At 40.7% G+C, this 27,352-nt stretch overlaps 1 protein-coding gene and 1 long non-coding RNA gene across 10 annotated transcripts in view; one reads left to right on the forward strand and one right to left on the reverse strand.

Moving 5' to 3' along the window:
- The window catches only part of LOC113499098, a 268,950-nt gene that overhangs the window by 5,284 nt on the left and 236,314 nt on the right, over positions 1-27,352 (reverse strand). The gene's annotated exons all lie outside the window — the stretch shown is intronic.
- On the forward strand, positions 11,868-25,756 carry LOC113499104. 9 transcript variants are annotated; one of them, XR_003401073.1, is made up of 3 exons: positions 11,868-11,994; positions 12,483-20,076; positions 20,580-25,732. It is a non-coding gene; the product is annotated as an uncharacterized LOC113499104 (long non-coding RNA). The 9 variants fall into 9 exon arrangements; XR_003401070.1 differs by having other exon boundaries at positions 11,873-11,994; positions 12,483-24,989; positions 25,098-25,756; XR_003401072.1 differs by having other exon boundaries at positions 11,875-11,994; positions 12,483-24,447; positions 24,767-25,741.

A 27,352-nucleotide genomic window follows, 5' to 3' on the forward strand; every position in this document is an offset into this window, starting at 1 on the left:
AAAACTACGATAAATGTGGTGCCCGTTATGAAAGAAAATGGCGGATAAATGCGTTTCCAATGTCTTTTATAAACGGAAGGTTTAGTTAGAAGGGTTGGTACACAGATAGCGGTGCCAGTGCACATATGACTGTTAACAAGGACGGGATTGCAAATATGAAACTATCACCGTGTTTTAATGGGTTGATTGTTCAGGAGATGTGGAGATCGTGTCAGACTTGCAATGTCATATAACTATGAAAAATGTGCTATGCGTGCCTGTTTTGACTACAAACTTGTAATCAGTTAGCGAGCTTATCAGGAATGGTAACCAGGTTATATTTTAAAAAAAAATAGTTTTAATAGGTTGCGATAGCTGACTTAACTGATGGGGTTTACAAGTTGAGGTTACAATCGTCAAGTTACATGTTGGCAGGTGCTGAAATTACAGGAAGATTGTGGCACAGAAGTGGCTTGCACATATAAATAGCCAAGATATGGAGTGAATCTGAAAGGATAGAGATTGTGTAATCCTTCAAAAGATACTGTTATCACCAGCAGATGTTATTTTGATAGAAAGCGAGACAGGTGATAATGCAAACAGCCAGGAGGCAATATTGGTTCCAGATGACGAGAGTAATGTGCAAACACCAGAGATCAGCGTGGAGAAGGAGAACAGAGATTCAGTGGGGGCATCCTGTGTTCCAGTATTTGATTATCATAGTGATAGCTCTTCAGATTCTTCAGTATACACTGATGGTGAAGAAACACACATTACATGTATATCTTAGTCAGGAGCCAGAGCCTTATGAAAGACAGAAGACGCAAGGAAAGCAGCCTGATCGGTATGGTTTCAGCAACTTGTGTGTATCCAGTACTGTTCCAGTTTCTCAGGAGATTTCAATCTCACAGGCTCTGAAAAGGCCTGAGAAGGAGCAGTAGAGACGTGCTTTGGCTGAGAAGTTGCAATCATTTGAAGATAATGATGCCTGGGAGCTTGTCAAAAACCCTAGTGATGTATTTGTAGTATGGGAATGAGTATAACTCTACTGTTTTTCTAAATGGTGTACTAATGACATGTAAAGCATTTTAAGTTTATTTATATAGTGGGTGTTGTACTATGTCTTGTAATGTTTTGATTATTTTGATAAGTGGGGGTGTTAGTATGTATCAAAATAGGTTTTAATGTCTTGTAGCTATGTAATCTATGTTTGTCTCTGTTATGTTGATTGTCAAATATAGTTCATGGAAAATATCCAACGTGTTTTAATATTAATAGTTCAGTGACTACATCCACGGATCGTACCCCAGCTTACTTGACGTTCGGTCGTGAGCTGCGGTCACCCTTAACTGCTCAGGCAGATCTCCGAGTAGTGGTGGAATCGGAGAATTTTGTTCCCCAAATTACGCCTTATCTGCTGAAACTCGCAGACACCGTCTCGACGGCCAAAGAGACTCTGGAACGGCAGCAAGATGTCCGTAAGTCATATGCCGATAAGTGTCGGTCGTCAGCTCATGATTACCAGGAAGGAGACTTAGTCCTAATGCGAACCCATACTCTCAGTAACGCATCAAAAGGTGTCACCTCGAAATTTAATCCGAAACGGGATGGACCGTACGTCGTCTCTAAAAAGGTGAGTCCTACTACATTCCTCCTAGCTCATGATAAGACAGGAGAAATCATCGGCAAGTATCACGTATCAGATTTGCGTCCTTACCATGCTAGGGAGGGTGAATGTCCTGAGCCGATTATCCCTAAACGTAATAGAGGTCGCCCTCGAAAGGTGACCTAACCGCAGCGCTTTTCTTGTATTTGACCACTCGGAGTACCTTCCGCTGGTCAAAAGGGGGAGAGTGTAACGCCCTGCCCAACCGTCGTTTCTATGTTAACATAGCGCGTACGCGGGAATTCTTTCCTTCCTCCCGCTCCCGTCCCGCTCCCGCCCCGCGCAGGACGACGCGCGATGTCGCTCGCCGCTCGCGTGATCGACAGTTCGCTCCCGCCAACCGCCGCAGCGCGCACGAAATCGTTGCGCTCGCGACCGTTACTAGTTATTAAGAATATTTACTGTGTATGAACATTGTGTGCCTGAATAGACTATTTTTAACTCTAATCTTGGTTTTACTTCAATTTGCGGAACCCAGAACTCAAACGAATGTTATAATATATTATTATTATGACTATGTGTCGTATTTGCCTTGCGAAACGACTATTTATAACTGCTTTAGGTATGCACCCTAGGAACAGACCCCTTTGAAAACTAACACGTTCCCAGGTAGCTGAGTTCTTGGGAAGAAAAAAAAACAATGGAACTTCCTTCTCATATAATTGAGGATTGGATTAACTTACCTAAGTGACATCCAATCGTAATTTTATGAAGGTTGATCTGAAATATAATTGATTAACAGAGTAGTATTCCCATTCGCTACTGTGTGGCATCGCGAATTTTTTCAGAGAATAAAAAAAAAAAAGTTTTTTAGTCTATGGCAACTCACAACTAAACGTCACTGATTTAGAGCTAACCATGATTTTGTGGGTCCCATTATGCCAGGGTTCAGCTATTGATGCTGGGGTTGGGGTGGGTGATTATATTTCAGATCAACCTTCATAAAATTACGATTGGATGTCACTTAGGTAAGTTAATCCAATCCTCAATTTTATTTCATGTTGATCTGAAATATAATTGATTAACAGAGTAGTTGTTCAGAGATTGAGGCATAATGGGTACATCTTATAAGCCTGGATATGATGAATAACGGTTAAGGCTTTATAATTATTAAGATATCTATTTATAGTGGCATATTATCCTAATATTAGTATCTATATTTGTTTTTATCCATATATTCTGTCATACACATTGATTATTGATCAACTATTAATTTTCATTTTTTATAAAATTAGTCTGTAGTAATTAACAAATTTTTCTAAATGCCAAATTTGTAAGCCAAAAGGGCAGAACATGTTGATGCATATATTGTCCTTATATTTTCACCACATCAAAAAATGTTTAATACATATATTCTGTCATACACATTGATTATTGATCAACTATTAATTTTCATTTTTTATAAAATTAGTCTGTAGTAATTAACATTTTTTTCTAAATGCCAAATTTGTAAGCCAAAAGGGCAGAACATGTTGATGCATATATTGTCCTTATATTTTCACCACATCAAAAAATGTTTAATACATATATTCTGTCATACACATTGATTATTGATCAACTATTAATTTTCATTTTTTATAAAATTAGTCTGTAGTAATTAACATTTTTTCTAAATGCCAAATTTGTAAGCCAAAAGGGCAGAACATGTTGATGCATATATTGTCCTTATATTTTCACCACATCAAAAAATGTTTAATACATGTTTTAGGCAAATAAATACTTCTTTATCTTTGTTCTATTACTGAGATTAATGTAATATGAGTTTTTAAGTGGAACAATGAACAAATTTTATGTTATGTTACACATGTTTATGCAAATAAATATATCTTTATCAATTGTTCCACATATTGTGGAGACTGTGTCCACCAATTTCATGATTGACTATTAATTACCAATTTGTGCTCTTTTTGACATCAATGTAACTATGACTTTTTTTAAGTCATACAAATTTCCTGCTCCTTGTGCAATTTGATACTTAACCATTAGCTTTTAACAATGTAACTATGGATTTTGAGTAAGACACATTTCCAATACATAGTGATATTGTGTACAGTTTGATAATTAATTATTCATTATTAACAATGTAACAATAAATTTTTAGTAACAAATTTTCTACACATTGTGTTAATTGTGTCAAACAATTTGATAATTATTTTTAATTATTTACAATGTAATTATGATTTTTTTAGTAATACAGATTTTCTTCATATTGTTTTAATTTTGCCATAAAATTAGATAATTAGTTACTAATTTTTGCTCTTTTTTAGCGCAGTAATAATAAGAGTATTTAAGGTACTGCAAATATTTCTTATTTATAAGCTATTAATAAGAAATAACAAGATGATAATGAGATATTCCATTTACTGTCAGTTGCAGTTTGTAAGTCACTCAATTATGATTAAAATTAAATTAAAATTTTTGTCACTGCAGTTGTCGGTTCCTAAGACATGAGCTATAAGGCCTTGCAAAGGTAGTAGAACCTACAACCAAACCACCTTTTTCCCTGATTAAACTCAAGAGCATTCCTGCTGCTCTTGCAGATGTACTGCTGGAGTGTGGGATACAGCTGTCAGCAGGTATAAATTTGATACCTGATTAACTGTTTTGAAGGCCAAGGGTAAAACTTTTAATATGGTAAAGTTAACTTATTTCAGGTATTGGTTAAGGCTACAAGGATCTTTAAATCTTAGAAGTTAGCCATAATTTATGATCTTAAAAGTAAAAAGTACATTATGGTTCCTTTCCTTTTTTACTGAGAGTAAGGTTGGTTATCACAATTCTCATCTTATTAATTGTCAGGGTGTGACATGGGCTATGTTATTTAGTTTAATGTATGAGAGGGCGGCTAGTACCCATTGAGCGGCTATCCAAGCTAGGAGTTAGAAGATTTTTGTGTCTTGGTTCAAATAAACAACTAAATAATTCTGTGTCTTCAGATACAGGTGTATTGTATGTTTCATTAACATAATATATGTATGTTTGTGTCTATTGTCAACAGAGTTATTCCTGTGCCATATAATTATGTTCTAGCCTATTTTGTCATCATGTTGCTTGTAACCAGTTGTTGCAAGTTCTATTTAATAACCATCTATACTTTCTTAACCGATAAGCAATATGTTTATAATATTGTGTTTTGAGGCAGCTAGCAGATGAGTTAGCTGGTTCAATACAAAATATGGGTTCTGGCTTTCTGTAATACAGGCAAATCTCAATCTGAGTAAGCCTCTCAGAAATCCTTTGTTATCCATACCTAATTCCTCTCCCATCTTTAGAGTCAATGCTGATTTGTAGAAATTTAGGGTTTTGAAGCTAGCTCCATTCTCTAAACTTTCTATTAATGTTTCCTAATTAATAAGGGTGAAGATCAAAATTGGATCCCGGTTACTGCTTTGTTGACACAGATGGTAACATGATGGTTAATGAGCTATCTAACGTTGGCTTCTAACTGCTTCCCCTAAGAGATGCTTTTTGTCAGGGCACCTAGTCTGCTCAGTGTGTGTTGTCGGTTAAAAATCCCAAAATTGGGTGAATAAGAACTTAGTGACTTTTTGCTCTGTCATTATTAATATTCTGAAACATTTAGTAAGGTAAACAAATGTTGGGAATGCTTAAAAAACATATTCATGTCCACTAAGTATTGATGCATATACATTTAGTGTTTAGTAGCATTAATGTTATTGGGTGCCTCACTTCTTAGAGATGTGTGTGTCACATTGTTTTTATTGCTATAGATAAACTTGAGGGCCCAAAATCTATTGATAACGAAACAAGTATGGTTTTTTCGTTGACTTACATGTGGAACTGAGCACTATTTATCTTACTTATGTATTTGCAGCCATGTTACTCTGGCTGTATAATCTTGCAATGTGTTTTAATCCAGTTAATATTATGTTCTAATTGATGTATTAAATGCAAGCCATCATTCTAAACAAGGCACCACACTACAATTGTTTTCGCCATTACAATGTGTCACCATTCTATTAGAAAAGCTTTAGAAACTAGTTCTAGTATACATTTTCTATAATGTTCTTATAGTTTCGGATTATGTAATGGGGCCCCATCTTAGGTCAGTTGACAGCATCAAGATTGCTATTGTTATGCAACAAGGCTAAGTACTTAACTTGTTCTATTATTTTTTGTGTGTGTTTGAACATAACCTCTTGGGCAGGTTCACAGAAGGTTCCCAACAATCTTGCCAATTTGCTGATTGGGCAATGTTTAATATCATTGATATTTAGTATCTCTATAGGAGTTGCATTCTTGCTGTATTTCTGATGTTAACTAGTCTCTATTCATAGTAAACCTAAAGTATTTATTGCACTAATATACTTTAATCATAGTTAACAATGAGGGAAAATCATTTAGATAAATGTGAGTGTAGCCCCTCTGTCAGCCAGACATTTATACTGATTCAAACCAATGGGTGGTCATTCAGACAACAGTTTGTTAAATTTCTAGTCTGTAAGGACTGTGGGTGCTGTACATGGACTACATGGAATTGCAGTAAATTTATATGACATTTTCAAACTCAAAGCGGATTAATTTTTCTGAGTTTAGGTGTTATTGAACCTAAGGAATCAGTTTTATCTTAAGACTGTGCAAGACATGTGATATTGATGGTCCAAGGTTCCCATACCCACAATTTGAAAACTATAATATTTTTCTATATATATTTTTGGTTTTCAGTTAAGAACAAATCTGATCTGTCCGTTGAGTTTGGTGGTCTTAAGAATATTAAATCTTTAGACATATATGTATATAGATAGAAATTTTTTACTGTGAGTGCATATTTGTACAGCCCCTAACTCATGAGTTATTGATGGTCTGACACATATTGTTGATTTCATTTATATGTATATTGTTTATGTAAACAATGTTATGTTCAAGTATTTTAAGGTACATTAGTGGTGGTATGTTCACAACATGAAAGACAGTTAGATATATTACATATACCTGGTTGACAATTGCCTGCTGGATGCATGGCATGGTGTACCCTCTCGGGGCCACCCTTCCTGTGTCCTGTTCAGCGAGGGTGTCACAGTTGTATCATACCACTCTTGGGTCCACCTTGCTGTGCTAGCACTTTGGTTTGATGCCGGACCACTTATGTTTTCCACAGTCCTTGCTTAGGTTTAGAGGTGGTATTCGGTTATAACTTTTGTTTTACATTCTTGATAGTTGCATTGGTCTTGTTTCTATCTTGAGCCTCGAATCCACCTCGGAGAGTGTCACCATTGGTTCTTGTTGTGGACTGTGAGAACCAGTGAACATAGTACGTTCTTCATCAAAACTGTCGTATCTCGTACGAAGTTTTGATCTTCGAGCTGTCTCGCGTACAAGCTCGGTTATACTTAATGCATGTTGTTCTATCAAAGTTGCGGGCTCGCGTCCCGAACTTTGTAGTAATGCATGTTGTTTGTGTAACATCAAAGTTGCGGGCTCGCGTCCCGAACTTTGTAGTAATGCATGTTGTTTGTGTACCATCAAAGTTGCGGGCTCGCGTCCCGAACTTTGCAGTAGGGTTTATCAGAGCTACGACGTCTCGCGAAGAGCCCGATCTTCGAGCTAAAGTCTCTCGTACCCGCTCGGTTCATGCATGTCTTTAGTACTTCGCATCATCTCACATCATATTTGTGTCCTTGTTCACTGAACCTAAAATCAGAGAAAACCTCACCTGTTGGCCCCCCTCTTTGAGGTTATGGGTCAGTGTTCCATCGTTTATATTCCGTAATTTGGGGGCGCCCACAATTTAACATCGAGCGTGGAGCATCGCGTACTAGCTCGGTTATACGTAATGCATGTTGTTTTGTGTACTATCAAAATTGCGGGCTCGCGTCCCGAACTTTGCAGTAGGGTTTATCAGAGCTACGACGTCTCGCGAAGAGCCCGATCTTCGAGCTAAAGTCTCTCGGACCCGCTCGGTTCATGCATGTTTATAGTGTTTCGCATCATCTCACATCATATTTGCGTCCTTGTTCGCTGAACCTAAAATCAGAGAAAACCTCACCTGTTGGCCCCCCTCTTTGAGGTTATGGGTCAGTGTTCCATCGTTTATATTCCGTAATTTGGGGTTCCATCCCACGGCGATGAACCTAGGGCAAGGGCTGCGTACACGCATCCTGCATTAACTCCGCAGCGCCTTTATAGTCTCGAAGATCACTTTTAAACATCTTGGCCAGTATTTTCAAGGCTTTTGTATCACTTGGCAATACTTTTTCGACTTGAAATATGCCAAAAACTATTTAAATAACGTAATTAAAGTGTAATTAACAAAATCACCACGATGCCGTTAAGTCGCGAAAAAAGAAAGTGACGTTTAGTTGTGAGTTGCCATAGACTAAAAAACTTTTTTTTTTTATTCTCTGAAAAAATTCGCGATGCCACACAGTAGCGAATGGGAATACTACTCTGTTAATCAATTATATTTCAGATCAACATGAAATAAAATAATAATGTTAAGAAACAAGGTCGGTTACTAAAGTCCGTTGCAAGCAGCTGCTAGTCACCCTGTTTATCGACCGCGAATCACCGACAAATTATCGCCAGAAGGTTACCTTCTCTCAAATGAGCCAACAAACTGCTGAATTTCATATTAACTATACTATATTAGGTTGTTTTATTCTATGTACAATTTCGTGTAGTTGATTCTGTAGTATCGAAGTAATGGATACTCAATTGTGACTGTCCTTATTTAAGCAATTACCGTACATACCTACATTCTATTCTGGCGAAAATATCGTTGGAATTATTAAAAACTAATAAATACACAGTAATTAACGAATAAAAAAATCTTAATTACGGTTATTGGGTAAAGCAAAAATGTATGTTTTTGTTAATAAAATATATGTCATTTTGTCATGGATCTACTGTTTCATTTTTTCAATGTTCAGCGACCCTAAGCCGCCGTTCGTTAATGTCCGTGAGACTAAAGGGATGACGTCACAAAATGGCGGACATCCAATTATTATTGCTTTTTTCTACTCACAAGGCAAAATCAACTTCATGTTAACGTGCAAAAGGTTTGCTATTAAAACAGTACAAGACAATGCAGTTTCTCGCGTGACTTAACCAACAAATAATATTATGATTCACGATTCTATTGTAATAGCAACTGACGAGTGTAAACGGTTGAAACGGTAAACATTCAGAACAATGTTTTGACATCAAATGCGTCAAAAGCATAAATCTCAAGATTCAATTATTCAATTCAATTATAAGTAGCTTTCAAATATTGTCTTTACAAACTTAACAATTGCTGTCTAATCTTTGTGAATTGTATCTACCTAATGAAATAATTTGGAAGATCCCCAAACACAGATGTAAATCAATACCGTTACCAAAATACACATTAAAGAAATAAGTAATAAAAGCGCCTTTTGAAGTATTTTGTCCTAAAATACATTATTTGCGACATGCTTGAGCTTGTTCTAAACGAGACGGCCCGCCAGCGCCAGTTTCTGGATCAATACGACGATATCTTTTTAACTCTTCTATCGTATGTTGTTCCGTCTCTTTTTATTGCGCACTGCCGAGTGCCGATGCCGTGGTCGAAAATGTATAATACAACTTTAAGTTGGTTTGTCCGTGTTTCTATGACTATACTAGAATTCTATTTTTAGCTAGTTAAACCAAGGAAACTAAGGTAAATCGAAAGTGTAAAATCCCGACTCGGATAAAATAATGTGTTAAACTGTTAATCCAGGTTAAAAACTATCTGTGTACCGATTTTCGTCCATATCCCTTTAGTAGTTTTTGCGTGAAAGGTTAGGCATATTAAACAAAATTAGACGTTGATAATATAGTATAATTATTTTTTTACTTTTCCAACTGAACTACTATTATTTTTCTTCTGTCTTTCTGTTTCTCCAGCTAATGTTCTGTCGTTTAAAGCTGCAATTCCGTTATCGTTGTCAACTATGGAGGAGCGATTCAGGTTATATTTTGGACTGAAACTCTTATTATTAAATTCGTAACTCAAGTTGAAAGCAGACTAGTCGCAAAACAAAAACGTTACACCGGTTACACGGGATAGATCAAAAAAATCTACAACAATATTGTACATATTATAAAGAGATCTTGAAAATAGATATTTGTTTTCCTTATTACGTGTTTACCATTTGGATACTACTTATACTGTTAGTACGGAACTAATAACTTACTACTTTTTTATATTGTTTATTAATTATAATAATTAAATTGATTGAATAAAAATTGTCAATCGGCAGCTACTGGAATAATACTTATAATCCATAACTCGTTTCTACGCGAGCGACGTCGCGGGTAACAGCTAGTAGCTATAACTGCTTGACTGTTAATAGGTACAATAATCATAGTTTTTATTTTATTTATTTTAGCCTTAACCGGCATTTAACTTTTGCTAAAAACCATCTATGCATTTTTTAAAGCGTGTTATTTATCCTGAATTGCAATAAACCTATTTTAATACCATTAGAAACAGGTAGAAAATACTGGAATCTTATATACGGCCGCTTTCTATATTCGATCTCAATCCCTAATTTACGGATCGAGATTGACATTTGAATCCATTTTCAACTTTTAGTGTTTCTATAACCGATCCATGGATCGTTTTCTCGATCTTTTTCTTCAATCTATCTTTGGGAGGGCGGATCGAGATTTTAGATTGGTATTTATATGAAAGTGACAGTTATGCGTTTTCTATAACCGATCTCTGGTTTTGACAAATCGATTTTCGACGTTTTTGATCTATAATCGCGATCCCCAAATTTTTACGGATTGTACTGAGAAATCTGTGAAAATGGAAATATTTTCAAGTGATAGTAATAGCGATCTTGAAGTATTAGCTCAGCTATCGGACTGGGATAGTAGTGACAGCGAAGACGAACAAAATCTGTCCTCAAAATTTGTAATTGTGATTGTGATGTATCGAGTGGATGTTTTTTTTTCTGTACTTTACTTGTAAACGGGGGTCAAGGATTTAAGCTGAAGACCAGCGCTCAGTAATTCTTTTGGATTGCTAAGCATAAGCTGACGCTTAAACTTTTTTTCTTTCGGTTTTATAGTTTTTGTGTACTAAGTACACTTTTACCAATATCTGTAATACTGGAATCAATAGATAACTATTATAATATTCTCGTTTTGATTTATTTATTTAAAACCATGAAGTATCATTACAGGGTTTACCCTAATGCGACAACTTAGAACTTAAACTAAACAAAAATTGCAACACATTACATTATTAAAAACACATAAACACGTCAGTCTGATTTTGAAGAAGTTGGTGGTGTGGAGAGCTCTTGTAAGAGGTGCTTTGGCGAGCAAATTTGTTCTCGCTGTAGGTGCGGGCTTCGCCGCCGCCACACGAAGCGGTCCGGTACACACGCTCAAGCGCTGCAATACTTCCGGGTGATTCTCCACTCCACGAAGCACCTTCACCAAGAAGACGACCAGTGCAAACTCCCGTCTCATATACAGTTGATCATTGCCATCCATGCTCAGAACAAACAGAGTGGGATCCATGAGTAGGTAGAACGGATACACCCCATACAGTTTCTTGTACAGATGGCGCGTGAACTTATTCTGAACGCGTTCGAATATTGCCGCTGTATTCTATTCTATAACTGAGACAACGGAAAAACAAACAACAAATAAACTTGCGATTTTAAAATATATTATGTTAATGTCAAACTGACTGACAACTTTTCGATTGACTGACGTTCCGTTGCTGGTCAATAAACGTTTATTGTCGTTTATGCTTTTTCTAATCTTGAGGTAGAATTACAGAATTTTACCGCTACGACTTCCCAATCATTTATTTTTGTATTTTGTGAACTTTCTAGTGATTATACATAAAATAGATAAGCTTTAAGAAAAAAGTCACCATTTTACTCATTAATAATCGCTGAAGTACTTTTTCTGCACATGCGTAAAACAAAACGTTTAGCAGGGCGATCTATCCGTTTTTTTTCGATGGATTTCGAGACGAGATCGATTAATGAAATGCAGATTCAAGCTCAATCGAGGGATTAAGTAAAATCTGGATTGATCGGAATCTTAGATTCGGGATCGAATATAGAAAGCGGCCGATAGTCTTTACTTGTGAGCAAATTTCCGATAAACCGCGGTGGTCGGGTGACCTCGGCTGTCCTCGGAACACATCGGCAAGTTTCGTTGACTTTGGAATGTATCGAGTGACGCTATTTTGCGGCCAACTGCGCACTGCGGCTCCCCGCCTCAGATTGCCTATAAATACCCGCCATGACGTCACGGCGCCCTCATTCAATAATCGCCGTTGTGAAGTGCAGACGTGGTTCCGTTGAGTGAAGTGCTGAAGAATTCAAGAAGTGATATCTGTGCCTGGTCGGATTCAGGTGTGTAGTATTGTCTCAAACAACAGTACTTTCTGGTCCATCCTTTTCAATATGGGCTACAGTTCACATGAAAAAAAATCTATCGTTGATTTCTGTGAAAGTAAAACTGAATCCTTATCTAATTGGGTTCGTCAAGTTAAAAGCAAATCCCTAAACGCCAAGACAAAGAGAAAGCGTGATTTAAGAATAATCGCCATTTTGAGTAACTCTCTATCACGTGCGGAGAGTGAACTGATTTCGAAACAAAGAGAACGCGCCAGGAGGTGGGCTCAGATGCAAGCTGATCTTGGATTGTGCAATAAAGAAGAAGAGGTCGCCAAGCAACATCAGAAGAAAATCGATAATTTCTGGAAGAATGATCTCAGCGGCTTAGATAGTTTTTTTAGAGAATTAGACAATGTCAAGCCAGCCATAAAATAGAACAATTTAGGTAAAGTAAAATGTATTTGTATCTGTGATATTATGTAGGATGTTTTTCTAAATTACAGTCCCATTGCGTTTCGCGTGGGCCTGCATCCGTCGGCCGCCATCTTGGTTGCCGCTGGGGCGTGGTCGCTGTTCTACAAAATGGGTTTGTAACGGTATCATGCATTTATTTAGTTTATTGTTAAGTGTTTCAATTTATTCTACTGCCTAACGATTAAATTGGAAATTTGATTTTTATTCATATTGAATATAGAAATTGTACATATGTTTAAGTATGGAAATAAACAGATTTTTAAAAAAGTTGTCGTATTAATCAGTTTTCATTTTATTTTTCTTACAATTTCACCACACATACAATGTATTATTCCATGAGTCATCATCGTCTCTTCGCGGAGAGCGAGGCAGAGTTGCGTCAGCGTTGGTGTGTTCGTGTCGCTGTGAACGAGATAATGAGACACCTGTCCACGGCGCTGCTCACTTGGCTGCCTACTGCCTACCATACGCACTGCAGTGCTACCTCCCTGCTATACGACGCGCTCAATCAAATCGGTCCCGGTTGTCAGCCCACTAGGTAACCGTTAGGATGGCGTAAAGGTTTCAACAGTACCTATTAGCTAGTATCTGTTATTTTTTGGCCCGTAAGCGGCCGTTTGCGTGTAACATTGTGTTTAAGTCTCTCAGAGCCCTGTGCACGCACCTGCACCAACAGTGGCCAGCAGCTGCCACCAGCGACGAGGAAAGGCTACGACCTAACCTCTGAAGGCACGTCATTCGGTCACGTCATCATCTAAGCTTCACAAAATCGTATGGATATTTGAAATAACCTACTAGAAAAGAAGTAATGAACATTGGTGAGTCGCTTGTATTCAAAACAATGGTGGTCATTATTTTTTTAGTATTTTATGTCAGATTCTTTTGAATTTTATGCATAAACTTTTAAATAACAAACATTAGGGTTTGTTTTGTGCTGTAATCATTGAACAAACAGGAATAAATCTCCAAAACTGAACAGACACAATACCAATGGAAGAACGGTTAACAAGAGGCCGACACTAAAATATCACACCACACAAATAGCCTTCGGCCCCCCTGCTGCAGTCGCTGCGACTTTCACTTTTAGGTAACAACTACTACTGGTTAATTATTGATTTACAAGTGAACATAACTGGCATGCTGTTTCATTTAGTGTGTTGTGTAAATGCGAAATTAATATCCAGCAAAAGTAAATGTTGCTGTGATAAAATGAACAAATAGGTTACGAAAATGAAATGCTGTTTTGGTAAGAATTAATGATTCGAAATCAAGAATGAAATCGTGGGCTGATGACGGGACAATATAACTTGTGAAACCTGAACAAATCTTAAATAAATATGCTGAATACACTGAGACAGGGCAAAAGCGTGAATGGAAAATTCTAACGGTGAGTTGTCAGAGTTTTACTGACCTGTTTGATCTGCAAGAGAATTAAGTAGTCTTCTCAGCTGATTTTAGATACTGACTTGTATTATGTAACTTACGTTCTGCCATTTACTGATTATGTGCAACTCCACAGCTAACGACTGGACTGGGGAAAAGCTGACGTGAGCGAGAATCACGCATTCTATGACTATCATAACATCATATGGAAAGCATGGTGATGTCCTTCCTTGTCAAGAAGGCTGACCCGGCTCCAGTTGATATTAGCGAGTGGATCTTCTCACCCCATCCCCAGATAAGTCTCGGCTATACACTTATAAACTGTAGTTAAAGTTGAACTATTACATTGGCATAATTTGAACTACGGATGCTTGCGACTAGATAGGACATAAAATAATATAATGACCAAGGAAATTAAGTTAGTGAATTTAGAGGTAGGTTATAAATCTATAGTTGGTGATACTGATATTCAATTGACCTTTTCAACATAAGTAGGGTGCAATAACCAACTAAAGCTTTTAATTTCAGATCAATGAATAGCAATATATTAATATCTGTGTTGCAGCAATTTGAAATTACTTTACATTCGGTACTCCTATGTCATACTTAGTTAGTAACAGGGCATATATGGTACAGCAATAATATTTCATAATTAAAGATGAGCGGGTTAAAACATCACAGCTCTATTAATAGACACAAATCATATTAAGTATTGGGAAATTGGAAATGTGCCTTGTTTGTAAAAGTTAACAAATACTATTCAATAACTCTACTGAAATGTAAAAACCGGTATGTATGTACCTAATTCTTTGAGTTGAAGGAACCGTGTCTTGAGATATTTTATTGGCAGGAAGTTGTTATGACTGGAACAATTGTAACTGTAAATGTTATATTATAAACATAATCTTGTGATCATCACACAACATAAAATCTTAAATGTGAACCTAAAGAAATGTCAACACCGAAGTACAACTACTCAATATTAAAGTCGCCTAATTGATGGAGCTATAAACAAAAGTGAAGCGAAAAAGTTCAATAACACACACAAGGTTATAACTTACAAAAATGGTTTTCTCCAAGAAAGGTATGTTATGTCCTGGTTAGTGTGTTGTATAGAAGGTAGCTTCAATTCATTTGAAGTAATATTTTAATCTTGTTTGTTCTTGCGTTAATAGAGCCCAAAATGCATACTTGCCTATCTAGATAGTTTAAAAAAATACCTTATCTTACTTTATCAAAAATTTGACAAGCTTTTTGACATTTTATTTGATATGTTGCATGGTACAATATTTTCTTCTTTTAGTCTACACTCTGATCATATTGAATCCTGAATCATATTTTGACTAAGTCTACTACTACTCACAATCTTACATAATGAACATTTTGTAATTGATTGTTTTCTCCTTATCCGTCTAGGAGCAGGCATTTTGGAGATAACTTAATGCAGATCTCTAATTGCATGACCTGCGGAAACCTGTTTAATTTAAAATAATATTTGATGACAACCCCAGTTTAAGAACTTCAGATTGATGAACTCGAGGATATTTTTCATAACTAAATGTTCAAAAGATTCCAAATTCCTGCTGTAGAACACGGCATACTAAACACTAGACAACAGTAAAGCCGTTTGAAATAATGGAAAATGGAGTTAAAATCTAAATGGCGAATTTAAATAGCATGAATATCTGGAAAAAAAAGTGGTAATCGCGAAGATACCTACCTACCTACTTACCGAACCATAATCTTTATTTTCCAATTTTCAGCATTAGAACCACATAATATTTAGGTTAAAATTTCTAAATATGTTTCAAAAACATTTGAGAAAGCGGAAATGAGTGTTAAGTCTAACGTTTATGACATCCAAGCAGTTTTTCTAATATTAACATGAAATCCGTTGAAGCTGTATATTGGATGATGAATTGAAATTACTCTATTATAATCTAGCAAGTCATGTTTAGTGTCACTGCAGTAGACCCAACAAAATACCTGGCAAGATTAATTCATTATTTAAAGCAGAAGAAACTGTGAACTATGTCTGCATTCATATTGCTGCGTTATACATAATTAAGAGGGAAAGTCTATGTATCAGTAAGGACAAGACCTGTTGACTGTATTTGAAACCGGTCTAAAAGAGCATCGGCGACAAACAGCAGGTATTAATATATCTTATTAACTACGCGAACTAATCGCGGGTTTTCATGTTAACTATGCTTCCTAAGTTGACAGCTCTCGATTACCAACAAGGGGTTAATTTAGCCAAGCAAGCCGTCAGTAGCTAAATACAAGAATCGTCAATGCTCGCTGACATCATGATCGCTGCTAATCGTCAATGCTCGCTGACGGCGACTTCTCAGTGAATCGTCAATGGTCGCTGACCGCGTGACCTCCGCGAAACTACAATGATCGCAGAATTCTTAGTTCGTAATCTTAGTAACGCCGTGTGCCGACCATTTGTCGACATTTTTAGCCACTACGCAATGCAATCAATCATACTACGTGGTCTACTAAATTCGTCAATGCTGCCTCACTGCGTGGTCTACGTGCGTCAATGCTCGCTGACTGCGTGGTCTACGTGCGACAACGCTCGCCGACTACTTGGTCTACGTGCGTCAATGCTCGCTGACTGCGTGGTCTTCGCGCGTCGTCAATGCTCGCTGACTTACGTGGTCTACGTTCGTCAATGCTCGCTGACTGCGTGGTCTCCGTGCGTCAATGCTCGCTGACTGCGTGGTCTCCGTGCGTCAATGCTCGCTGACTGCGTGGTCTCCGTGCGTCAATGCTCGCTGACTGCGTGGTCTCCGTGCGTCAATGCTCGCTGACTGCGTGGTCTCCGTGCGTCAATGCTCGCTGACTGCGTGGTCTACGCGCTTCAATGCTCGCTGACTTACGTAGTCTACGTGCGTCAATGCTCGCTGACTGCGTGGTCTACGTGCTTCAATGCTCGCTGACTGCGTGGTCTTCAACCGCGTCCTTGACATGAAATAATGATCTGAAGTCACCCAGGTTCGTTATTAAACGTGTAAAAAATAGTAGAAAAAAGTCCACAACTCATTGCTAGCACGGTATTTATCCACCTAGAGAAGCCGGTCCCAATATCATTGCAGACTCTTTTTTGTCTTAAGACAGCCATATTGTTTGCTTAACTTGCTGACAAATTAACTACTCTCCTTAATTAAAATCTCAATTCGTGATTTCGATCCGAGCAAACCACTCACTCAGCATTACGCAGCAGGTGCGAATGGCACGTGCGTGTTCATCACCATCATCTTCGCGTCTACGTTGCCTGAGACGCCGGGTCGTCCCAAGCTTCTCCACGATCAGCTGGCGCTTGCTGGTCTCCCTCGCGCCTTCGTGTCGCTGCTGATGTGGCGTCGGCTCTGCACGTCATCTATTGTACTGACGCGGCTACAGCCACTTCAGCTGCTCTCAGCGGTTGAAGTCCACGCTTTAACCTTGAGGGTGTACTAGCACCTATCAAGTCCCACCTATGCACGGCTGGTGTTTGAAGCACGTCCTCGAGACTGGCCTGCGGTCAGCCTGTCTCTCGCGGTGCGTCGACGCCGGGACAGCTTCGTACTGGGGGTGATCGTAGCACCTGCCTGTGGTCATCTACGTCATCTGGCTGGCTGACGCCGGGTTACCCCATCTGCGCGCAACTGGTGTATCAGTAGCACCAACCCGCGAAACGGTACTTTTCACGGTAGTTTCTGTCCCAGCTCCGAGTCAGATCAAACACGGCGGGCGCAAAGCGCCTCCTTGCGAGCCTGCAGTCTTCATGTCTGCGGCATTTGGTACGCCGGCCGCTGTTCTTGCCGGCGCGCGGCGGCGGCCCGTAGCCTAGGCTTTCCGACAGCCAGTCAGAATCAATCCCGAATATATTGCGGGCGCTAGAGCGCCTCCTCCTAGGCCATTGGTCTTCGCGTCACAGTTGCCATTGCAGCCCTGCCAGTAAACAGCGGGTGCGCGTACCGCCTTCCGGGAGCCAGCAGTCTTCACGTCGACGTCATCCGGTATGCTGACGTCGGGTTATCCCCGCCTGCGCACCGCAGCGGCCCGTGCCTTCTCGTGAGCCAGTAACGAAACTCTTACTGCTGGCGCAGCACCGAGCCCGCTATACGCGGATTGCGCCTGTTGTCACGGGCCATCTGCTCGCTAAGAGCGAGTGCTCGTAGCACCTCCTCGCGAGCCCGCAGTCTGCACATCAACGTCGGGTTACCGCCGCCTGTGAGCCGCGGCGGCCCGTGTCTTCTCGTCGTGAGCCAGCAGCTGCTGGCGCCGAACCAAGCTCGCCTTACGTGGCGAGCGCCTACGGCGTATCTTCACGGGCCATCTGCCCGTTAAGAGCGGGTTCTCGTAGCACCTCCTCGCGAGCCCGCAGTTTTCCCATCAACGTCGGGCCGTCGCCGCCTGCGCGCCGCGGCGGGCGGCCCATGGCTTCTCGTCGTGAGCCAGTTTTACTGTTGGCGTCAAACCGACGCTCCCTACGTGGCGGTCGCCTACGGCGTATCTTCACGGGCCATCTGCCCGCTGAGAGCGGGTGCTCGTAGCACCTCCACGCGAGCCGGCAGTCTTCACGCGTACTTCACCCGGTATGCTGTCGTCAGGTTATCCCCGCCTGCGCACCGCAGCGGCCCGTGCCTTCTCGTGAGCCAGTAACTAACGTCTTACTGCTGGCGCCGCACCGAGCCCGCTCTACACTGCGTGCGCCTACAGCGTATTGTCACGGGCCATCTGCTCGCTAAGAGCGAGTGCTCGTAGCACCTCCTCGCGAGCCCTCAGTCTTCACATCAACGTCGGGTTACCGCCGCCTGCGTGCCGTGGCGGCCCGTGCCTTCTCGTCGTGAGCCAGCAGCTGCTGGCGCCGAACCAAGCTCGCCTTACGTGGCGGGCGCTTACGGCGTATCTTCACGGGCCATCTGCCCGCCGAGAGCGGGTGCTCGTAGCACCTCCACGCGAGCCGGCAGTCTTCACGCGTACTTCACCCGGTATGCTGTCGTCAGGTTATCCCCGCCTGCGCACCGCAGCGGCCCGTGCCTTCTCGTGAGCCAGTAACCAACGTCTTACTGCTGGCGCCGCACCGAGCCCGCTCTACACGGCGTGCGCCTACAGCGTATTGTCACGGGCCATCTGCTCGCTAAGAGCGGCTGCTCGTAGCACCTCCTCGCGAGCCTGCAGTCTTCACATAAACGTCGGGTTACCGCCGCCTGCGTGCCGCGGTGGCCCGTGCCTTCTCGTCGTGAGCCAGCAGCTGCTGGCGCCGAACCAAGCTCGCCTTACGTGGCGGGCGCCTACGGCGTATCTCGACGGGCCGTCTGCCCGCTGAGAGCGGGTGCTCGTTAGCACTTCCACGCGAGCCCGCAGTCTTCACATCATCGTCGGGTTATCGCCACCTGCGTGCCGCGGCGGCCCGTGCCTGCTTGTCGTGAGCCAGCAGGCGTTTTACTGCTGGCGCCGAACCAAGCTCGCCTTACGTGGCGGGCGCCTACGGCGTATCTCGACGGGCCATCGGCCCGCTGAGAGCGGTGCTCGTAGCAACTCCGCGCGAGCCGGCAGTCTTCACGTCGACAGCATCCGGTATTCTGACGTCGAGTTATGGTCGCCTGCGTGCCGCGGCGGCCCGTGCCTTCTCGTCAGCCAGTAACCAACGTCTTACTGCTGACGTCGCACCGAGTCCGCTCCACACGGCGTGCGCCTACAGCGTATTGCCACGGGCCGTTTGCCCGCTGAGAGTGGGTGCTCGTAGCACCTCCACGCGAGCCCGCAGTCTTCACATCATCGTCGGGTTATCGCCACCTGCGTGCCGTGGCGGCCCGTGCCTGCTCGGCGTGAGCCAGCAGGCGTTTTACTGCTGGCGCCGAACCAAGGTCGCCTTACGTGGCAGGCGCCTACAGCGTATCTTGCGGGCCGTCTGCCCGCTGAGAGCACCCTCGTAGCACCTCCGCGCGAGCCGGCAGTCTTCACGTCGACGTCATCCGGTATGCTGACGCCGAGTTATCGTCTCGTCCCGGCGGCCCGTGCCTTCTCGTGGTGAGCCAGATTTACTGCTGGCGCCGAACCGAGGCCGCGCTACACGGCCCCCCCCCTACAGCGTGTTCTCACAGCGGGCCATCTGCCCGCAAAGGACGGGTGTTCGTAGCACGTTGACGTGAGCCAGTGTCAGCGGAAGCCGTGTGAACCTCCCCACCAACGCACCCTACAACGCTTTCGCCTCACTGCGGACATCGCATCGCGCCTCAGCAGGTACTCGTAGCACCTCGTGAGCCTGTTTATAGTCTTCGAATCACCGCAGACGCCCCATTCAGCCCGCCTTCACGGCGGGTGCTCAAAGCGACTTCTCACGGGCCATCTCCCCGCAAACTGGGTGTTCGCAGCACCGCGACGCGTGGCAGCAATCCCCACGTCTGCGTCATTCGGTATGCTTTGATTTAGCGCAGTGGGTGCTCGAAGTACTTCCTTGCAATAGTCTTCCGTTTACGCCATCATATGCTGACGCTGGTTGAGCTCCGGTCGTGAAGAACAGGTGCCAGTGATACTTAAACGAATTATTGGTGAGCTGTCGCTATTTTAACTTATAACTGAAAAGTGAAAGTAACTTCTTAACTGTGACACTTGGCGTAAGAAAGTAATTAATCCTGACCAACTGCTAGTATTAATCATGTCAATCTTGAAATCAATTGTTTTCAATGCAATCTGCGTGTATTTATGACGAGTTGCACTAGCGAGCCGCATGTATAACTGCGTAGGTTTCCATCCGGGATCTACTCAATGCTTGGCAGACTGCACTATCTTGGGAGCTGCGCCTTATCTGCTCTTCTTATTCGCTGAAAAGCTGAGCTGAGTCTTTGAGGCGGCGCTTGCCTATCGAGGCTGCGGTAGCTGGTGCTGTCTGACCGTGCACTGTGGGGGTATGAAAATTTCACCTCTATAAATATATATTTTTTTCAGATTGACTTAACTATTGTCAAAAAATAACAGATAAAGCTTTAGCTTCGATCCTCACTGGGTCACTTTCTAGCACGAAAAATATCCTGGAATATTCTGTATACTGAAACAAGAAATGAGGCCTTTATGTTTGTAGTAACGAACATTACATGCACATAATATGCATTTCAACACGATCATAACAATGAATGAAGGAAAAGAGATTGTCCGTTTAGGTATTTGGTTAGGTTATGTAATTAAGTTTCAGGTTTATCAAACCGAAAGAAAGTAATGAAGTCGACATATAGATATTATACAAACAAAATGAAGCAGGTGGTGTGGTAACTGGTGGTTACATTTGACTGACAGCTAAAACAAAATAGAAGGTGAATTGTACAACTAAAGGACTAATCACTTGTATTGAAATAAGAAGCATCTAAAATAATATTATATTACTTCAATTTTTAACATTTAAGTAGGTAAGTCCATGATTTACTGTCCGTTTTCGCAAATATGTATTCATTTTTGTCTACACTAAAATACTACTAGAAATAAGTTAGGGTTATATGAAATATCATTTCGAAAACACAAATTTTACAGTAAATTACTAAATGGGGATCTTCCTGTGAGTGTTACTTAGAACTTGAAACTTGTCAGTTTTGGTGTATGTTTTATCTTGCAATATTTTTGTTTAAATCTTTTGCATGATATTGTGAGTCATGAATTTTCTGTAACTTAACGTACGTTCTTGTACAGTAGCTTGGAATTGGTGCGAATTGTGTATGTTAACAGATACTGCCATGGTGTGTGTACCTTGTCTGCACCTTTAAACTTAGTCTGTGGAACAGACCAAGCAAGCTACTGCATGGTAATTAGTGGCCCCTATTTGCTTCAGGTAATTAAGAAACTCCACTTTTTATGCTCTCAAATTTTATTGTTATTTAATGTTTGGAGCTTTGGGGTTTGTGCATAACACTTTTTTTGACAGATATTACCTAGTGCTTGGTAGTTTAAATGTTCGATGTTTAATGGAAGGATTTCATCACTATCGCATTACTTAGTTTTGGAGCACCGCCATGTACACAGAGGAACATAAGTTTGTAAATGGCTTAAAGTAAGAGCTTAAACGTGTGGTCTAAATTTGGGTAAATGTACAATTTTTATTTTACAACAGAGACTAAAATTATATTCTTGTGCTGATTTTTTGGCATGATGTAGCAAAACATGATTAACACTTGCACTATCGAATGGAATTGTGAATAAAAAAAGCTATTAAAGGTGGTAACATTTGCTGTTTATAAAATTAATGAAATCGTAGGGAGGTAATACATATTGTTAACAGAAATGCGGTAACCTGAGCGTTAAAATGAGTGCCATGGAAAGTACAATACTTCAACATGCCTCAATTTTCATGATACTCTGTATCATTTATAAGGTAACATCAATCAATCTTATGTAATATATATACCTAGCCTAGAATCGTAATTGTGATTGTTGACAGATACACAAATAAGGCACATGCGTGGGTACGATGAGGTAATAAATCTTTATTATTAGCTCTGGTAAGCTGCATAATAAGTATTGTTGACAGATTGACGGAGATTTGACCTTAGAGGTTCACAAAACGAGGTATTGTGCATTACCTACGCTTAAAAGTAATTAAAATTCTTGTAGATAATTTGTGGTGTTAAGTAGGTACAAGATTTTTCCCCTGTGCGTAACAAGTATTGTTGACAGATTACATTCAGGTTCCAGCATTATATATCATGACTGATTGCTTGTCAGCGATTCGACCTAAAGGGTTAACGTGCTACAAGAGTTCTTACTGAGGTAAAGCAAAAATAAATTGGTAAAATAATAAACGAGCAGAAAACCCGATGGGAATCATGACCTCTTATGAAAGAAAGTAGCATTGTTGGATAATGATATAGGTGAGAACATAATAATGTTGTTCGCAGGTTGTACTGCAGCTCATACCGGAACGGTATAAGTCTAGGTAACACATTCTAATGTTTTCACTAAGTAGGAATATAATAAAGTATTGTTGACAGGGTCTAAAGGAATGCAAGGTACGATATTCCGATTAGTACTTGATGTAATTCAAAGCTTTGCACATACTTTTGTCTGTTTTGTAGGTGCTTAACCTATATTACAGGTGTCTTTGAATTCATAATATTTCAATATCTGGAGCACGCACAAGTATGCAATGCCGTGATTGTTTGTCCTGCTTTTTATCAAAGGTCTTGTACTGCTTGTGAGCTGAAGGTAAAACATTAAATATATTGTGTTTGCATACTCAAGCATGCAAGGTAATCGTTGAATTAAGTGTATCTTAAATGCAGAAATGTGTTTGTCTGTGTTAAATAACACGAGATCTATGTATGTAGCAGCAATTAACAATCGATTGCACTGAGCTTTACGTACTATGAGAACACAGACCCATGGAATAGAGAACCACTGTGCTTGGCATGCTGTTAAGATAAAAGGTAGGAACTGTCCCTTAAAATCTATCTTATATTTTTGTAAATGTCAATTTACTGGTATGGTGTAGCTAGAGCTACTAGGTGCATAATGAGATATTGTTGACAGGATTATCGAAGATAGTTCCAAGTGGCAGCAGTCCCTTAGCTCCTTCTAGCTGTTAGTAATGGTAATTTATTCAAAATCGCTTACCTAGCATAAGTAACGCATATTGTTGACAGAAACAAATGCTGAATTCCTTCGCAGTTAATGGTTACTGGCTACCCACAAGTGAATAGGTAAATATTGATAGTATTGATTCGCAATGTGTACCTACTTACATGTACGTTGTATGAAGTAATCGCAGAACTTGACGTAAAGATAGACCAGTACCATAACAGAAATTGTTGACAGATCTTCATTTTGGCATAATGGGTGCAAGAATGGTCCTATTTTGTGGAGATACATACACCAGTACTTAAAAAAAGGTAAGAAAATATAACAGTGTTGTTGGCAGATCAACTGAGTGATGCCCGCAGTAGAGATTTAAAGATGATGAAAATCATTGTGAAGCAACTGTAACACCACGAAAAGTAAGGCAATGGAAGAAAAATAACGAACTATTCGATTTGTGAAGTGGAGATTTATTTAGTATAAAAGGCAGGGTCTCCAGATGCGTAGTGCAAAACTCCAAAATGCCTTCAGGTAACTAGCCTACCTAATTTTTAGTAGTTGACAGATTTCAATGCGTGCCGCGCCGAGTATTGAATTGAGTATAACAGTAGTAAAGGATGAAAATGGAAAATGAGATGCATTTTTAGCAAATTTTAATTACGAACACTAAGAAAAAGCTGGTTCTCTACCATCTTTGGAAAGATGGTAAGGTAATCATTTATTCATAGAGGGATTAAGTATTTGTGGCTACAAGTAAACTATACTGAGAGACTTGCTGCTTGGTGTGTTCCCGTAACAAATATTAGTTGACAGGATCTTGACAGCAGCTTGCAGAAAAATAGCGTCTTGGTAAATTATAAGATCACAGAAGGTTTTTTTCAAACATTGATGGGAAAATGTTATGCATCGAAATTGGAATGATGCTAAATGTCAGAAGGTCGTGTGTTCCACCTAGATACATCCTGAATAAGTGATATGGAAACAAACATTCGTTCCGAGAACTGTTTACTGCATTATTAACTTCAAGAAACAAAAACCCTATTCCACTGATCCAAGGTGACCTTTACTTTTTTACTTTAGCATAGCATAATAGTTATTGTTCACAGGTAAAATTAACACAGTGAAAGTTTGGCTATTGAAAGTTTAACCTGTCATGGAAAAAAGCAAAATAAATGATGCTGGTATTCAATGTATATGTTGGTAATGCTATAAAGTGTCTGAAATGTAAATTAATTGGAATCTTTAACTGCTCAATTCAGCATTAAAAACAATTCCTTTATTGCAATATGTGTGAGGTATTTTATATAAAATTTTACCCAATTGCTATGAAAATTATATTGCTTTTGGTTAGGTCCATAATGAATTTTGTCAACAGTTGATCGGGTAAATTACTAGCAGGGAATATCTGCATACCAATCATAGCATCACCAATGCAGAGTGCAGCGGAACGTAACTGAATGTTAGCTAAATAGACAATCCGAAAAAAGACGAGAAGATCTTTGGCATTAAAAAAAAAAGCTAGTGGAATTTCGACTTACACTGTCTTTGGCATGACTAACTCTGTACCATGTACGCGTGTAACACAGTATTGTTAACAGGTACTGAATTCAACATTTGTTGTATTTAAGCCGGCCTAAAATAAAAAGCTAATTAAATAATAATAATCAGAGAAGTCCACATAAAGCAGCATTATCATACAATTTAAGGAGATGATTATAGTGAATTTCGAAACGGAAAAATAAAGGAATTAAGAATTTACAAAGAATTAATTAAGCATCGTAAGGGAATACGAAAATCGGTGATAATTAAAATAGTTGACAAAAGATCGAACTGAAGACGACACGGACGAGGAGTAAAATATATTTACAAAGTCGAGAAGGAAGCGAAAGAAAACATCATGAATACAATACGTAACGTATAAATATCAAACCCCAGAAAAAAGAAACTCAACACGGCCAAGAATACTTAAGCTTCATTTTTTGAAAGATTATGAATTTACAAAAAACAATGAAGAAACGAACGAGGCAGTACACAGCAAGAAGAACACAACACACATACGGCTGAGATCACCAGGGAAGACGAAACAGACGAGGCGGAGAAGACCACCGAGAAGACTAAACAGACGAGGCGAAGAAGATTATTACGAAGTCGAAAAATACGCGAAGAAAGTTAATATGAATACAAGGACGAGGCGAAGGTCATCATAAGTACCAATTAAAACAGAATAACAAGGCACTAAAGAGATTACAAAATAATATGGAATCCGTGTACGATGCGGAGATAACCATCGGAAAAAAGACACGACGAGGCGAAGATCATTGGGGAAGACTACACGTATGAAGATAATGAAGAAGAGGATGCAGACGAATTAGACAAGATCATTAAGAAGACTACACCGACGACTCAGAGAAGATCATCGGGAAGACGACACGGACGAGGCGAAGAAGATCATCGAGAAGACGATAGGGACGAGGCGGAGAAGATCATTAAGAAGACTACACAGACGAGGCGGAGAAGATCATTGAGAAGACTACACAGACGAGGTGGAGAAGATCATCGGGAAGTCGACACGGACGAGGCGGAGAAGATCGTCGAGAAGACTACACGGACGAGACGAAGATCATTAAGAAAATTACACAGTCGAGACGAACATTAAGAAGACCACACAGACGAGGCGGAGAAGATCATTGAGAAGACTACACAGACGAAGCGGAGAAGATCATCGGGAAGACGACACCGACGAGGCGGAGAAGATCATCGAGAAGACTACACAGACGAAGCGCACAAGATCATCGGGAAGACGACACGGACGAGGAGGAGAAGAGCATCGGGAAGACTACACGGACGAGGCGGAGAAGATCATCGGGAAGACTACACGGACGAGGCGGAGAAGATCATCGGGAAGGCGACACGGACGAGGCGGAGAAGATCATCGAGAAGACGACACGGACGAGACGAAGATTATTAAGAAAATTACACAGTCGAGACGAACATTGAGAAGACCACACAGACGAGGCGGAGAAGATCATTGAGAAGACTACACAGACGAGGCGGAGAAGATCATCGAGAAGACTACACAGACGAAGCGGAGAAGATCATCGGGAAGACGACACCGACGAGGCGGAGAATATCATCGAGAAAACGACACGGACGAGGTGGACAAGATCATCGGGAAGACGACACGGACGAGGCGGAGAAGATCATCGAGAAGACTACACGGACGAGGCGGAGAAGATCATCGGGAAGACTACACGGACGAGGCGGAGAAGATCATCGGGAAGACGACACGGACGAGGCGGAGAAGATCATCGGGAAGACGACACGGACGAGGCGGAGAAGATCATCGGGAAGACGACACGGACGAAGCGGAGAAGATCATCGAGAAGACGACACGGACGAGGAGGAGAAGATCGTCGAGAAGACTACACGGATGAAACGAAGATCATTAAGAAAAGTATACAGTCGAGACGAACATCATAAAGAAGACCACACAGACGAGGCGGAAAAGATCATCGGGAAGACGACACGGACGAGGCGAACAAGATCATTGAGAAGACTATACAGAAGGGACGAGGATAATCATCGAGGAAACGAAACAAAAACGCACAGAAAATTAGCGGGAAGATTTGCACAGATGAGGCGTGAAATATTCCTTAAAAAGACACAGACAAAGCAAAGATCATCAAGAAGAAACAGACGGGGCAGAGAAGATAATTGAGAATAAGTCGACACAGTCGAGGCGGATATCATTATGAAGATACAAATGAGACGATAAAAATTATACCGGCTAACTTCGAGATCATCATAAATACACAGACGAGACTACGAATAAGATGTCAAAAGAGTATGAAAAGATCGTCACGAAGGCGTCACGAGGCGAGGATCATTCGGAGGCGAAAAATAATAAATTTAAATAGCTTATACCAGAACCCTTCCAAGGTAATAGCATAGTGCAGTTTTT

This window comes from Trichoplusia ni, chromosome 11 (assembly GCF_003590095.1).
Source record: "Trichoplusia ni isolate ovarian cell line Hi5 chromosome 11, tn1, whole genome shotgun sequence".
Taxonomy (NCBI): domain Eukaryota; kingdom Metazoa; phylum Arthropoda; class Insecta; order Lepidoptera; family Noctuidae; genus Trichoplusia; species Trichoplusia ni.